The sequence below is a fragment of the Elephas maximus genome, chromosome 4 (genome assembly GCF_024166365.1).
Source record: "Elephas maximus indicus isolate mEleMax1 chromosome 4, mEleMax1 primary haplotype, whole genome shotgun sequence".
NCBI classification, from domain to species: domain Eukaryota; kingdom Metazoa; phylum Chordata; class Mammalia; order Proboscidea; family Elephantidae; genus Elephas; species Elephas maximus.
This window is the reverse complement of record NC_064822.1, coordinates 26,322,776-26,338,221: the sequence shown is the minus strand read 5'-3', so window position 1 is coordinate 26,338,221 and position 15,446 is coordinate 26,322,776. Positions and strand designations below refer to the sequence as shown.

Genomic DNA, 15,446 nt, shown 5'->3' with positions numbered 1-15,446 from the left:
TTTGTGACTTCATGAATAAAACTACTCTGGACATTTCTGTAAAAGTCTTTTGTGGATCTGTGGATTAATTTTTCGTTGGCATATATCTGGGAGTAGAATTGCTAAATCATAATGTAAGTGTGTGTCTAACTTTATTATCAATTGCTAATTAGTTTTCAAAACTGATTATACCATTTTACAATCTCACCAACAATGTCTGAAAGTTCCAGTTCCTCTACACTCTCATCAACGTCTAGAATTACCAGTCTTTCTAAATTTTGCCATTCTGCTGCAAGTTTTTTGATATCTTATTGTGGTTAATTTACATTTTCCTGATGAGTAATGATGTTGAATACTTTTGCATAAACTTATCGGCTATTCTTAAATGTTCTTTTATAATTGACTTTTTATTACTGATTTGTAGGAGATTTTTATGTATTCTTGATATACATCCTTTATCAAATATATGTATTGTGAATACTTTCAGTTTGTGGTTTGCCCTTTCACTCTCTTAATAGTGTTTTATTCTAATAGCAAAAGTTTTAATTATTGATGAAATCTGTTTTCATCAGTTTTCTCTTTTATAGGTCATATGTTTCATGTCTTACCCAAGAAATCTTGCTACAAGATCACCAAGATATCGTCCTATGATTTTCTTCAAAACCTTTATAACTTTAGCCCTCAAATTTAGGTATTTATTTCATTTAAAATTATTTTCGTGTGTGTGTGTGTGCATGTACATTGTGAGGTAATAAAGATATCAAGTTGCTCTAACACTACATTGAAAAGATTTTTTTCCCCTGTTTAATTTCATTGGTGCCTTTGTTGAAAATCAGTTGACCACCTATGTATGGATCTGTTTTTGGACCTTCTATTCTATTCCATTGATATATTTGTCTATCCTTCTCCCAATACGACACTGTTTTAAGTATTTTACTTTTATGGTATGTCTTGAAATCTGATAGTGTATGTCTTTAAACCCCTTCCCATCTCCTTCCTTCTCTCCCTCTTCAAAATTGTCTTGACTATTCTAGGTTTTTTGCACTTCATGTACGTTTATATAAACTTTATAATCAGTCTGTTCATTTTTGCCCCCTCCTCTCCCCCCAAAAAATCTGCAAGCGTTTTGAGATTGCATTGAATCTATAGATCAACTTGGGCAGACTTGACATCTCAATAATATTGAGTCTTTCTATTCATAAATGTTGTAATTCTATCCATCTATTTAAGTCTTTAAAAAATTCTCTCTGTGATGTTATATAGCGTTCAGTGTAGAGAACTCACCCATCTTTTATTAATTTTATTTCTAGGTATTTGATGATACTCTAAAATTTTTTTAAATTAATTTTTCTCTTGCTTGTTGCTAGTATTTAAGACATAAAATAGATTTTTGAATATTGACTTTATACCATGTAACCTTGCTAAATTTACTTACTAGTTCCATTATTTTGTAGATTCCCTTGGATTTTCTACATGGACAATCATGTCATCTTCAAATAAAAACAGGTTTACTTTTTCTTTGCTAATATTTATGCCTTTTTTTTCCTTTTCTTGCCTTATTGCATTAGCTAAGACTTCAGATGTAATGTTGAACAGAAATGGTGAGAGTGGACATTCTTGTAATTTTCCCAACTTTAGGGAGTATTATGTCAGCGTTAAGTATTAAGCATTATGTCAAGTATAGCATTTTTCTGTAGACACCCTTTATCTGATTGAGAGAGTTCCTTTACATTCCCAGTTTGCTAAGAATTTTCTTAAAATTATGAATGAAGGTTGAATTCCAGTAGCGTTTTAGTGTTTCTGATTGTTGGAATATGATAATTTGAGTGAATATAATTCATTCAACAAATATTTATTATCTTCTAGATGTCAGTATGTAGCAATAAACAAAACATGAAAATCCCTACCCTTCCAGAGCTTACATTATGGTATATAGAGACAAATGATAAACAAAAGTAAGCAGATATAAAAAACAAAAGTAAGCAGATATAGTACATATTATATTACTAGTGCCAGTACCAGTTGCCACTGAGTCAATTCCAACTCATAGTGACCCCATATATGTCACAGTAGAACTGTGCTCCATAGGGTTTTCAATGACTGATTTTTCAGAAGTAGATTTTTTCTAAGGCATCTTTGGATGGACTTGAACTTCTGACCTTTCAGTTAGCAATCCAGCGTGTTAACCCAGGGACTCCATATGTTATACTAGAAGGTGTATAGAAAAATCGAGCAAGGAGAGGATGGGGAGTGCCATGGTGAGAGGGGCAGGTTGCAATTTTACATAGGGTGGCCAGAGAAGGACTTACTGAGCAGATGATATTTGTGCAAAGACCTCAAGGTGATGAGTGAACAAGCCTTGCATATATCTCGGAAAAGAGTGTTACAGTAAAATCAAACAAAGAAACCCCCAAAAACATAAATACAGAGCTCAAAGGTGGAACTCTGCTTGATGTGTTTGAGGACAATAATGGCAGTCTGGCTGAAGTGAGTGAGGGGTAGAATGATATTCATAGCAGTACTAAAGATAATAATAATAATCACAGCCAACAATTATTTAACTGTTACTTTTTGCTAGGTATTATTCCAAGTAAGTTAAGTAACGCAAGCAGAAGATGAGATCAGAGAGGTAAGATAAGGGAAGAGTGGATAGGTCAAGGCACACGGTGTCTTTTTTGGCCAGAATAATAACTTGCACTTTAGGTGAAGGTTTACAGAGCAACTTAGTCTCTCATTCAATAATTTATACCTGAAGTGTTCTGCGACATTGGTGGCAATCTCTACAATGTGTTAGTACTCTCCCCATTATCACCGTGAATTCCCTGTTTCCATGCAACTGATTTTCCTGCCCCTTGCCGCCTTCTCATCTTTGTTGCTGGTTAGGTGTTGCCTTTTTGGTCTCATAGAGGTGATAGTTCTAAGGAGCGCTTTTCTCACGGGTGAGAATAAGAACTTTTGACCCTGAATGAGACGTGGAACAACTTGAGGGTTTCAAGCAGATAAATGATAATCTAACTTAAGCATTAATAGTAGTACTTTGGGTGCTGTGTCGGGAACAGACACTAAGAAGGGCAGGAGCTGAAATAGGAAGACAGAGTAGGAAGCTACTGCCATAATCCATGCAAAAGTTGTTGGTGCCTCGGGGGTGGTGAGCAGTGGTTGGAATCTATAGTTTAAAGGGAGAACTGAAAAGATTTGCTTTTGGAGTGGAAATGGGTGGAGGAGAAAGAGAAGATAGAAAAACTCAAGGTTTGGCCTGAGTAACAAGAAACGGAGTTTCCACTGACTGAAATGGAGATGGGGAGTGGCTTTATTGAGGTGAGGAGAGAGCTGGGTTTTGGTATAGTAAACGTATCCTTTAATTAAACTTTCTTTTACATTGCAAGAAAGAACCATAGAAAGTAAATCCAGCACTTTTGGAAATCAATCTTTGGATGGTTTCTTGAGGAATCCAGATTTGGCCTTGAGGATATTGGCTGCAATTTTTTTTTTCTTTTTTATATGGCACCTGCTTACTGTACTAATTTTAATTTTATGACAATCATTTCAGATTCTGGAATTTCATAAACAAGTATTCTTAAAGAGTTTGTAGATCGATACGGCAAAACCTGCAAAAGATGGAACCTGTGTAAGGTGGAAATCTGTTTGAGAAGGAAAACACAAATATTTTCCACTAAAATGAGCAATAGAAAAGTGGTAAGACTGCACCCTGTCAGAGACAGAAAACTTGTGAGACCTGGAAAAACAAGGCAGCCCTGTCGAGTTCTGGCTCTCACAGGTTTCACTGTATAAAATTGTCAATTTTTATTTCCTCAACTATTTTTTAACCAAAAAAAAATTTTTTTTTTTTTTATATCACTGTCATTTCATAAAAAACCACCCACTGCCATCGAAAAAGGATACTTTTTTTTTTTTTTCCCACTAATAAAGGGGGGAAAAATATGGAGGAGCAAAGTCTCATATGTTCACTTAACTTGTGTCACTTCACTTCAACCGTGGATGCTCACGTCGTAAATAAAGAGTGTAAGAGAGTCTGTCTGCTGTTCCACTCTCCACTTACAGAGTGTGTGCTCTGGGGTAAGATGAGATTGAAGGTGTGACTCTCCCTTCTCCTACTGGGGCTCCATCTTCTGGTTGCCTAGTCTCCAGTCCCATGTTCCTCAGCTGAGTGTGATTTTAATCTTTAAGATAAGCTTTTTTTTTTTTTTTTTTAGATAAAAGGAAAAACATGGATTTAAGGTTTAGCCAAATATTTTATCAGGTGTATTGAGCCACGGCTACCTCATGTGTGTCAGAGGAGAACTGTATTCCATAGGGTTTTCAATGCTGACTTTTGAGAAGTAGTTCACCAGGTCTTTCTTCTGAGGTACATGTGGGTGCACTCGAACTTCCAACCTTTCAGTTAGTAGCTGAGCATGTTAACTATCGCACCACCCAGGGGCTCCATGGGTTAGAATCAGCTCGATGACAACTGGTTTGGTGTTTTTGGTTTTTATACTCAACTGTAGAACAAGCAATCTCTTCCAATTCTATAGGAAAAATAGGCTGTGATTACCCTTGTTAAGAAATGGTATATTGGACTTCGTAACTGGGTTAAGACTAGCTGTGGATAGATTAAAAAATGCCAGATGGCAGACATAGGTGAGTCTTGAGTAAAGGTGAGGTTTTCTGAGGCATCAGGAAGGAAAACATAGGCGTGTTCAGAGTCTGGAGTTGAGTTGGGTTGGTGTCCTGAGATAGAAGCTTTGTCAGAACACGGGCAAGAGAAGGTGGTTTGTGCTATAAATCAATGGAAGTGTTGGGAAACAGATGGTCAGTGAAGATCAACTGCAAAGAATGATTTCATTCAATTTAGCAAACTTTTATAGAGACCTCCCTATGTGCAATGAAATGCTCTAAGATTTCTGAGCTCAGAACATTCTGGCATGTGGCAAGTAAAACTGATGTTTGATTGCTGACCTTGGGCCAGGACATCAATCTCTGCTCTGGCTTTAGTAACTTTCTGGCATGCACAGGTAAGGCTCACAGTGAGAACGGCATTGGGAGGGGAAGGGGCGGGGGATGATAAATTTCTGCCTGTGCTGATGATTGGAACCAAAGACAGACCCCCTTCCCTGAGAGACCCCACAATTTAAATGCCCCATCTGGGTGAGCTATCCCCGTTCATGTCCGTCTGTTTCCCTCTGGTGCTGGGTTTCTTTGGGCTTGTGAGTTCCTGGAAATGGTAATGTGCTAATCAAAAGCTTGTAAGTCAGAGTCCATCAGGGGCACCTCAGAAGAAAGGTCTGGCATCTACTTCTGGAAAATCAGCCATCGAAAACCACATTGAGCACAGTTCTACCTTGACACATGTGAGTCGCCATGAGTTAGAGTTGACTTGACAACTGGTTCTTTAAGTGTTTTCAAAACAGAATTCTCTCAACTTTACCCTTCTCCTCTGAGGCCCTAAGCTAGAGGTTGGGTTGGAAAGGTCATCCTGCTCTAGCATGGGGGCCAGGTGGAGCTTGACACTTATACTATGAAGTTCCCTTCTTTTGACTTCCGTGTTCCCTGGACCCTGCCTGCGAGGCAACCGTTGACTTCCGTACATGATGGGATATTATGCATATGGAAGAAAAAAGCTGTGTTCTCATTTTTTTTTTCTTATGGGGTCACTTTAGAGCTGAAGGAATCTCATCAGGACTTGGTATTTGGTGTGTGTGTCTAGCAACTGGGTCGGCAGAAGCTTGACCATGGTTCATCTTATGTTTCCAACTCATACTAACTTCAGAAATACTAGAAAATTTTGCAAGGGGGAAAAAGTCATTTTTACTGAATGATTAATAGACAAGAGGTATTTGAATGAATGGAGACTGTTGTTGTTGTGTGCCTGTCGAGTCGATTCTGACTCTTAGTGATCCCATAGGACAGAGTAGAACTGCCCTATAGGATTTCCTAGGCTGTATTCACCAGGCCTTTTTTACCTTGGAGCAGCTGGTGAATTTGAACCGTCGACCTTTTGATTAGCAGCCAAGTGCTTACCAACTGCGCCACCAGAACTCTTTGAATGGGGACTAGGATTGGATTATTTGAAATTTTTGCATGTAGAACTATTTATTCACAAGCAATTTCCAAAGTTTTGGGAATCTGTGTATCTAGTAAGAAAGCTAATAGACTAATGTTGCATTCCAAATTAAAAAAAAAAAACACAATTGTGTGCTAGCTGGAGCTAAAGAATGGTGTTCTTCATCCTTATATATATCTGTGGAGGGCTAGTCAACCAATGAAACAGAGGTTCCAGCTCCACAGGCACTTCTAGGCCTAGAGGCTGTCTGGTAGAAGGCAGGGAACTATTTGCAAACTCTGATTTAAGAACCTAGCCGAAAACCAAATCAAACCCATTGCCATCGAGTTGATTCTGACTCATAGTGACCGTACAGGACAGAGCAGAACTGCCCCACAGAGCTTCCAAGGAGTGGCTGTTGGATTCGAACTGCTGACCTTTTGGTTAGCAGCCGAGCTCTTAACCACTGCATCACCAGGGCTCTGATTTAAGAACCAACAAGCTAAATTTAAGATTTTGGAAATGAAATGGAAAGAGAAGCATTTAGCAAACAACTTCGTTAACTTTTGGGAAAGGAGGCCTCTCCTATCCCATCAACCCCTTCCCCCTCTCCTCAGAGGCCCAGTGAGGATCTTCCAGGATCCTGAGGGTGAGGCCTGGACCCTCGGTGAGATCTACCCCACTGCTCTGGGCTTCCTGCTTTGGAAGTGACGCTTCTGTCTTGGAAACCCACGGCTCTGTGGTGATGCAATATGCAGTGTTTGCCCACTTGAGTCAGTGTCTCTGGGAGCAGTATCAACATTCCACATCCTGGTACGTTTACCGAGTGAGGGCTGGAGAGGGTTTCCAGGGGCACTTCCGTTTCAGCTTGTTTCTATTTTAAAGCCTGGAGACAATTAGAGACTAGTGTCTGGTGCCAGTAGTTTTTTTTTTTTTTTCTTTTTTCCGCAGCTCACTCTATTCTTAGAAACAGTGGAGCCAGTGGTGGTGGAGCCTGAAGGCGCTAGAATCTTTTCCCTCGAGTGGCAACAGCTTATTTTTCCTGTGCAGGCTTAGTGGTGCTTTTCTTGGGCTCACCAGTGTTGCTGATGCGGCTTAGGTTGCTTATACCCAGAAGTGCATGTACTGAAACCTTTGAAAAAGAAGCAGGAAGACAGGAATCAGCAGCAGGCAAAAGAGGAAAAGGCAGGCCTGGGTTCCTTGGCGAGCTGTGCTAAGTATACCTCCTAAAATGGCACTTGTTCAATAATTCTGAACTTTGGCGGAAGTTCACATACAGAAGCTGTAATGGTAAAAATGCTAACTGTATCTTCAAAATGATTTTTAACCGTCATTGAAGCTTAGGCTACATTTTGACAAAATTAGCTACTCTTAATATGGTTATATGCAACTTTAAAAAAAATTAATTCAGCCGGATTTTGTTGAGCACTTACTATGTATGACATACGGTTATTAAAGGTATAGTTTTTGTCTTCAAGGAGAAGAAATAAGACACGCACATGAATTTCTATAATAAAAACAACCAGAGGCATTATTACCAAGAAGTATATATTAAAAAGCCCATTTACAGGAGATGTCTAACTAAGAATATTCCAGAAGGATTCGGCATGAAGCAATGTTTGCTTCTGAATATGTTTCAAATTCTCACAATAAAAATCAAAGAGTATAATGACAAAATGAGTAATAATATAAATAATGAAGTAATTAAAATCAAATAGGAATTAAAAAACAGTAACAACTATACATCAAACCCGTAGGGTGCAGCCTAAATGATACTTTCAAGGAAAATATATAATCTTAATTGCACTTATTAGAAAATGTGAAAGACTGAGAATTCATGAACAAAATGTTCAACACATATGCAACAGAAAGACAACCACAGAGCAAACAGAAAGGCGGTAGAAGGAAGGAAATAATAAAGAAAAAAATAGCAATTAATGAGCTAGAAAACAAAGTAATAATACAGAAGTTCCATCACACTGAAAGCTGGTTCCTTGACAAGAGTGATAAACTTGTCTCTGGCAAGAATGGCCAAGGATGAAAGAAGGGAAACCATGGCGGAGAAAGGGGATATAACTACTGGTGGAGATTAAAATAAAAAAATTAAAAAAACCAAGAGAATACTATGGACAAGATAATAATAATATGTTTGAAAATTTAGAGATATTGGACAATTTCCTAGAAAAATATGAATTAAAAAAATTGATGAAACAGAAAGTTTGAATACACCTATAATCAACAAAAGAAGTGGATCAAGTCAATAATCTATAGCCTTCCCATGCCTGCCCCAAAAAACAGGCCCAGACACAGCCAAGTTTATAAAATCTTCAAAGAACAGATAAACATTACTTTGTGTAAGCTTTTTCAAAGGATAGAAAAAGAGGGAAACTCCCCAAATCCTTTTATGAGGTTAGTATAACCTTGATAACACAACTGAACACGTACAGTAAGATGAAGCAAAATTATAGGCAAATGTCAATTATGACTATGAATATAATGGTCTTAACTAAAATATTAGCAAAACAACTCTGTCATTTTAAAAAATACGTTATTGGCCATGTCGTGTCTATCCCAATCCCAACCATGTGGCAGGATGGTTTGACATTAGGGAATATTTTAATGTAACTCACCACATTTGTACGTTTTGCTTAGTTTTTTTTTTTTTTTTTAAATTAGTAGCTTTGTTGAGATATAATTCATATACCATAAAATTCACCCATTTAAAGTGTACAATCAATTAATTTTTAGTGTATTCACAGAACTGTGTAACCATTGTTGTTGTTAGGTGCCATCGAGTCGGTTCCGACTCATAGCGACCCCTATGCACAACCAAACGGAACACTGCCCAGCCCTGCGCCATCCTCACAATCGTTGTTATGGCTGAGCCCACTGTTGCAGCCACTGTGTCAGTCCATCTCATTGAGGGTCTTCCTCTTTTTCACTGACCCTGTACTTTAGCATCTGTAACCACTACTACAATTAATTTTAGAACATTTTCATCCCTCTCAGAAAGAAGCTTCATTCCCATTAGCAGTCATTCCCTATTCATCCCTACATGCCTGAAGCCCCTGGTATAGGCAATCCCCAGATTATGAACTTCCGCCTTACGGACACCGTGTAGTTAAGAATGGACTACCGTAAAGCCTATTACGTTAAAAATTTGAGTTAAATACAAAGGTTCCTAGTAAAGAACACACATACTACTTTGTGACACTCATGAAAATATTGTGTAGCTTGGAAGTGTTACGTGTTTTATATGCCTAGAAAGGTAAAATACATACTAACTACTAAGACAAACATTCCACTACCAAAAAAACTCAAACGCATTGCGGTCGAGTGAGTCCCGACTCATAGCGTCTGTATAGGACTTCCTCGTAGGGTTTCCAAGGAGCAGCTTGTGGATGCGAACTGCCAACCTTTTGGTTAACTGCCAAGCTATTAACCACTGTGTCACCAGGGATCCAACATTTGACTGACACTTAATAAGAACCATATGTACCTGTTCTGACATACTTACAAATTTGACTTAGAGACAGGCTTAAGTACAGATCTTGATCTTGATCATACACTGGGAAGTGCCTGTAATCAAAATCCATTTTCTGCCTCTGTAGATTTGCCTATTCTAGAAATTTCGTATTGGAATCATACAACATATTGCTTACAGTTTTATGTCTATGTAATATAAATCAGCCTTGGAGGAAGTAGAGCCAGAATACTCCTTAGAAGTGAGATGACCAGACTTCAGCTTGCTTACTTTGGACACATCATCAGGAAAGACCAATTGTTAGAAAAAGACGTTATGTTTGGTAAAGTAGAAGGTCAGTGAAAACAAGGAAACCCTCAATGAGATGGACTGACACAACAAAAATATGAAAACACCAACAGGTTACTGTCTGTCTCTGATGATGGATACAGAGCCATGAAATGAGGGTGCTTCGACTATTCCCTTAAATAAAAAAGATACTGAAGCAAAGATGTGCAAAGAATAAATTTTCTTAGATCCAGTTGGTAATTGTTGTTTTCTTCTCTATTTTTCTCAATTGTTGAAACATTACACAACTAAAAAAAAAAATTTAAGACAAAAAGCAAAAAGGCAAAATAAAAACTTAAATGATAACCAGTGCTGTGTGATTACATTTTCCATTGATATTCACTTGTGTCTTGGACAATTTTCAGTTTACGAATTTATTTTGCTTGTAATACTAAAGTGCTGAAGAGAATGGGATGCCTTTCTTGTGACTGGTCTATAAAATGTTTAATGACTTTTGTTATTAATATTTTAGAATTTTGGCTTTCCACCTACCAGAAAAACAAAGGGATATAGACGTTTGAGATAGAAAAAAGATGAAACTAGACAATAGACAAATGGTAACTTTGGTGAAGGGTAAGACAGTACACAATACTGGGGAAGTCAGCACGACTTGACCTAGGCAAAGTCATGGAAGCTTCATAGACATATCCAAACTCCGAGGGATCGAGTTACTGGGCTGAGGGCTGGAGACCATGGTCGTGGGGGACACCTAGCCCAGTCGTAGTTTATAAAGAAAGTATTCTACATTCTACTTTGCTGAGTAGCATCTGGGGTCTTAAAAGCTTGTGACCAGCCATCTAAGATACATCTGCTGGTCCCACCCCATTTGAAGCAAAGGAGAATGAGGAAAACCAAAGACACAAGAGAAAGATTAGCCTCCACCAGACTGAGTCCAGCACATCTAGATGGTGCTGGGCTACCATCACCAACTGCTCTGACAGGGATCACAATATCGGGTCCTGGAGAGAGAAGAAGGTAGAACAAAATTCAAACTCACAGAAAAAGACCAGATTTACTGGTCTGACAGAGACTAGGGAAACCCCAAGAGTATGGCCCCTGGACACCCTTGTAACTCAGTACTGAAATCACTCCTGAAGTTCACCCTATAGTTCAGGCCTATAAAACAAACAATAATGCATGTAGTTCAACCATGTGCACTAGACTAAATGGGCGTAACAGCCCAAACACAAAGATGAGAAGGCAGGAAGGCACAGGAAAGCTGGATAAATGGAAATGGTGAAGCTGATGTGAAGGAGGGGAGAGTGTTGACACATTGAGGAGTTGGCAACAAATGTCACAAAACAATTTATGTATTAATTGCTGAATGAGAAACGAATTTGCTGTATAGATTTTCACCTAAAACACACACACACACACACACACACACACATGCAAATGAATTCTCTTACCAATGGCCACATAACTCCAAGCCCAGACACAAACCTTCCAACCTCTGTGTGTTTTTCTGCTTCCTCCAATCCCCAGGGTCATGTCATCAGAGTGCTTCTGAGGCTGGGGTTTACTTCTGTCAGCTTTCTTTGTCCCTCCTAAGATTTCCTCTGCATTGTCTCTTTTCTATTGCCAGCACCCAGTTCCCTCCTTCCCTAATTTTCTCCACTAGGACAGACTAACTAGTCACATATATTAGAACGAGCATTCTCTTTGCTCATGTTAAGATTTACACAAGTACATTTATATAAAAACTGGTTGTCATCCAGTCGATTCCGACTCATGGAGGCCCAGTGTGTGTCAGAGTAGAAGCCTGCTCTATAGGGTTTTCAATGGCTGATTTTTCAGAACTAGTTTGCAAGGCTTTTCTTCTGAGGCACCTCTGGCTGGACTTGAACCTCCAATCTTTTGCTTAGCAGCTGAGTGTGTTAGCCATTTGCATCACCAGGGACTCCTATCTCTAGATATCTTGCGGTAAGTGATGCTTTCTATTGAGCCCAAATCTGGCTTTCTGAAGCTTCCTGGATCTAGCCTTCAAGACCATGAAGAGGAAGTCTAACCGTTCCACAGCTGTCACGGCTTGACCGTCCCCTCACCCACCAATTTCTCTTGCCCAAGTCATGCATCCATAGTCGTCTCATCTCTTTCTCAGGTGCCTTTTTTCTCACATTCTCTGAGTACCTTTCCGTTTGCTTATTTCCCTTTAGCGTGTATGTCTTTTAAAATGCAGTGCCCTGAAATGAACAGAATACTTCAGGTACTAGAGTGGCAAAGAATAGGATGGCCACTGCTATTGTTCTAGATTTTTTAATATCTGTAATCAAAGTCTGAGATTGTCTTAGCTTTTAGGTCAGCCGCATCACATTGCTAGCTTAAGAGCTTAGTGTCCATTAAGGCACATATGTCTATCTTTATGTATGTACTTATTTACACATGGTACCTAGGAGAGACTATAGCTAGTTTATATGCTGTTGACATGTGAGTTAGAAAAAATCCCCACCTCTGATTTGACTCATGATAAATGAAGAGAATATTGAAGTTGTCAAAGATTTCATTTTACTTGGATCCACAATCAGTGACCATGGAAACAGCAGCCAAGAAATCAAACGATGCATTGCATTGGGTAAATCTGCTGTAAAAGATCTCTTTAAAGTGTTAAGAAGCAAAGATATCACTTTGAGGACTGAGGTGCGCCTGACCCAAGCCATGGTATTTTCAATCACCTCACTCGACGGCAATGGGTTGGTATGGGTTCACGTACTTGTGAGAGCTGGACGATGAATAAGGAAGACCAAACAAGAATTGATACTTTTGAATTATGGTGTTGGTGAAGAATGTTGAATATACCACGGACTGCCAGAAGAACGCACAAATCTGTCTTGGAAGAAGTACAGCCAGAATGTTCATTAGAAGCAAGGGTGATGAGGCTTCCTCTCACATACTTTGGACATGTTGTCAGGAGGGGCCAGTTCCAGGAGAAGGATATCATGCTTGGTAAAGCAGAGGGTCAGTGAAAAAGAGGAAGACCCTCAATGAGATGGATTGACACAATGGCTGCAACAATGTGCTCACACGCAGCAACAATTGTGAGGATGGCTCAGGACTGGGCAGTGCTTCATTTTGTTGTACATAGGGTCACTGTGAGTCGAAATTGATTCGACGGTACCTAACAACAACAACTGAGAGGACTACTGTATTAGAGAAAAGCCACACCCTTTGCATAGTGTAAACCATTAACTGCTAATTGAATGACTGGCAATTCCAGGCTACCCAAAGATACCTTGAAAGAAAGGTCTGACAATCTGCCTCGGAAAAATCAGCCACCGAAAACCCGGTGGAGCAAAGTTCTACCCTGACACACGTGGGGTCGCCATAAGCTGGAATCAACTGGATTGGTTTTGTTTTTAGGGGCTGATACAGGCAGCGGGCACAGCTTGGTCGACAAAGCAGTCCTGGATTTGGGACCCTACTTGCTCCTTCCACCTGGCACTTTCATGCTGTCCCCTACTTCCCAGTGGTGTGCAGAAGCCCTTGGGACCCTTACTGGGTTTGTGTGATTGTCTTCCACCCTCCCTCACTCAGGTTACTGTCTTCCCTTCTCTCCCCACCCCTTCTTCCCCTTCTCCCTCCCTCCTTTCCTTCTTTTGCTTTCAACTAAAGGATCTTGCATTTGTGTTCATTATATTTCCTTTTCAGCCTTTCAAGACAGTGTTGCATTTTTATTTGTATGTATTTACATCTCTCTTGTTTCCCGTCACCAGGAAACTTGATAAACTGTTCTTCTGTTTGTGCTTCTGAATTTGCTCTATTCCCCAACTTTCTCTCTTTAAGTGACTCAAGAGCCAGGTAAATATCTTTTGAGCTGAGAACTTAAGCTCTATCTAACCTCAACAATGTTCAAGAAAATTGACCTCTTAAAATGACTTTTATCTGTTTCCCAGCAGAGATTAACACAAACCCCCTAAAAATGAAAAGATCCAATGGACTTCATAAATAAACAAGATACAAAAGTTAAAGAGCTACCTCCGTGTTCTTCCAGATACGGTCCTAATCTCAGATGGTTCCACTAGACTTCAGCTTTCTCCTTTAACTCCCCTTTTCAGTGTGTGGACAGGCCCTGGGGGATTCAGACAGCACAGTGAGTGAATGAGCAGTTTACTCAGCTCTATAGAGTCTAGAGTCTGCCTCATATGCTATCTCATTTAATCCTCAGATGAGCTCTCTGAGGTATCACTCCCATTTCACAGACAAGTAAACTGAGGCTCAAAGAGGCTAGTTCATCTTCCTTGAGTGTACTGCTATCCAGACATTGTGCAGTGTACTGACAATGTCTTGGAGCACAAGCCCTTGAACAAGTTACCCTTTTACGGGTGAGACAGACAGACATTGAGTAGAGACGATCTCAGCTACTACTAGCTTTATTCTTTTTTTTTTTTTAATTTTCTATTTCTTTAATTGAGTTGTTCAACTTTTCTAGAAATTTATGAACTTTTCCAGTCAACTTCATCTAGAAGTCATTAAGACAAGTATGTTACAATATTTCACAATGCTTGTGGATTGTCAATTTCTTTTTTTTTAAGCATCATCATTATTATTATTTTTTATTGTACTTTAGATGAAGGTTTACAGAACAAACTAGCTTCTCATTAAACAGTTAGTACACATATTGTTTTATGACATTGGTTAACAACCGCACAACATGTCAACACTCTCCCTTCTTGCCCTTGGGTTCCCTCTTACCAGCTTTCCTGTCCCCTCCTGCCTTCTAGCCCTTGCTCCTGGGCTGGTGTGCTCCTTTAGTCTCCTTTTGTTTTATGGGCCTGTCTAATCTTTGGCTGAAGGGTGAACTTTTAGTGATTTCATTACTGAGCTGAAAAGGTGTCTGAGGGCCATACTCTCAGGGTTTCTCCAGTCTCTGTAGGCCAGCAAGTCTGGTTTTTCTTTTTGAGTTATAATTTTGTTCTACATTTTTCTCCAGCTCTGTCCAGGACCCTGCATTGTGATCCCTGTCAAAGCAGTCAGTGGTGGTAACTGGGCACCATCTAGTTGTACTGGACTCAGTCTGGTGGAAGCCGTGGTAGTTCTGGTCACTTAGTCCTTTGGACTAATCTTTCCCTTGTATCTTAGTTTTCTTCATTCTCCCTTGCCCCAGAAAGGGTGAGAGCAGTGAAGTGTCTTAGATGGCTGCTCACAGGCTTTTAAGACCCCAGATACTACTCACCAAATGTAGAACATTTTCTTTATAAACTCTGTCATGCCAATTGAGCTAGATGTTCCCCAAGACCATAGTCCCGACAGCCCTTAGCCCAGTAATTAGGTCCTTCAGGGAGTTTGGATGTGTCTATGGAGCTTCCATGACCTTGCTTTGGACAAGTTGTGCTGGATTCCCCAGTATTGTGTACTGTCTTACCCTTCAGCAAAGGTGCCACTTATCTACTGTCTATTTAGTGTTTTTCCGTCCCCACCCCTCTGCCTCTGGTAACCATCAAAGATTGTTTCTTTTTGTGTGTGAACCTTTTCATGAATTTTTATAGCAGTGGTCCCATACAATATTTGTCCTTTTGTGATTGACTTATTTCAGTCAGCATGATGCCCTCCAGATTCATCCATGTTGTGAGATGCTTCATGGATTCATCATTGTTCTTTATAGTTGCAGCACTCCAT

At 39.5% G+C, this 15,446-nt stretch overlaps 1 long non-coding RNA gene across 3 annotated transcripts in view; it reads left to right on the top strand.

Moving 5' to 3' along the window:
• LOC126074891 (uncharacterized) overlaps nucleotides 1-15,446 on the top strand; it is a 126,062-nt gene that overhangs the window by 75,510 nt on the left and 35,106 nt on the right. For all 3 annotated transcript variants that reach the window (XR_007517054.1, XR_007517053.1, XR_007517052.1), the window contains 2 exons: nucleotides 567-670; nucleotides 1,434-1,485. This is a non-coding gene — a long non-coding RNA (uncharacterized LOC126074891). The remainder of the gene's footprint in view (nucleotides 1-566; nucleotides 671-1,433; nucleotides 1,486-15,446) is intronic.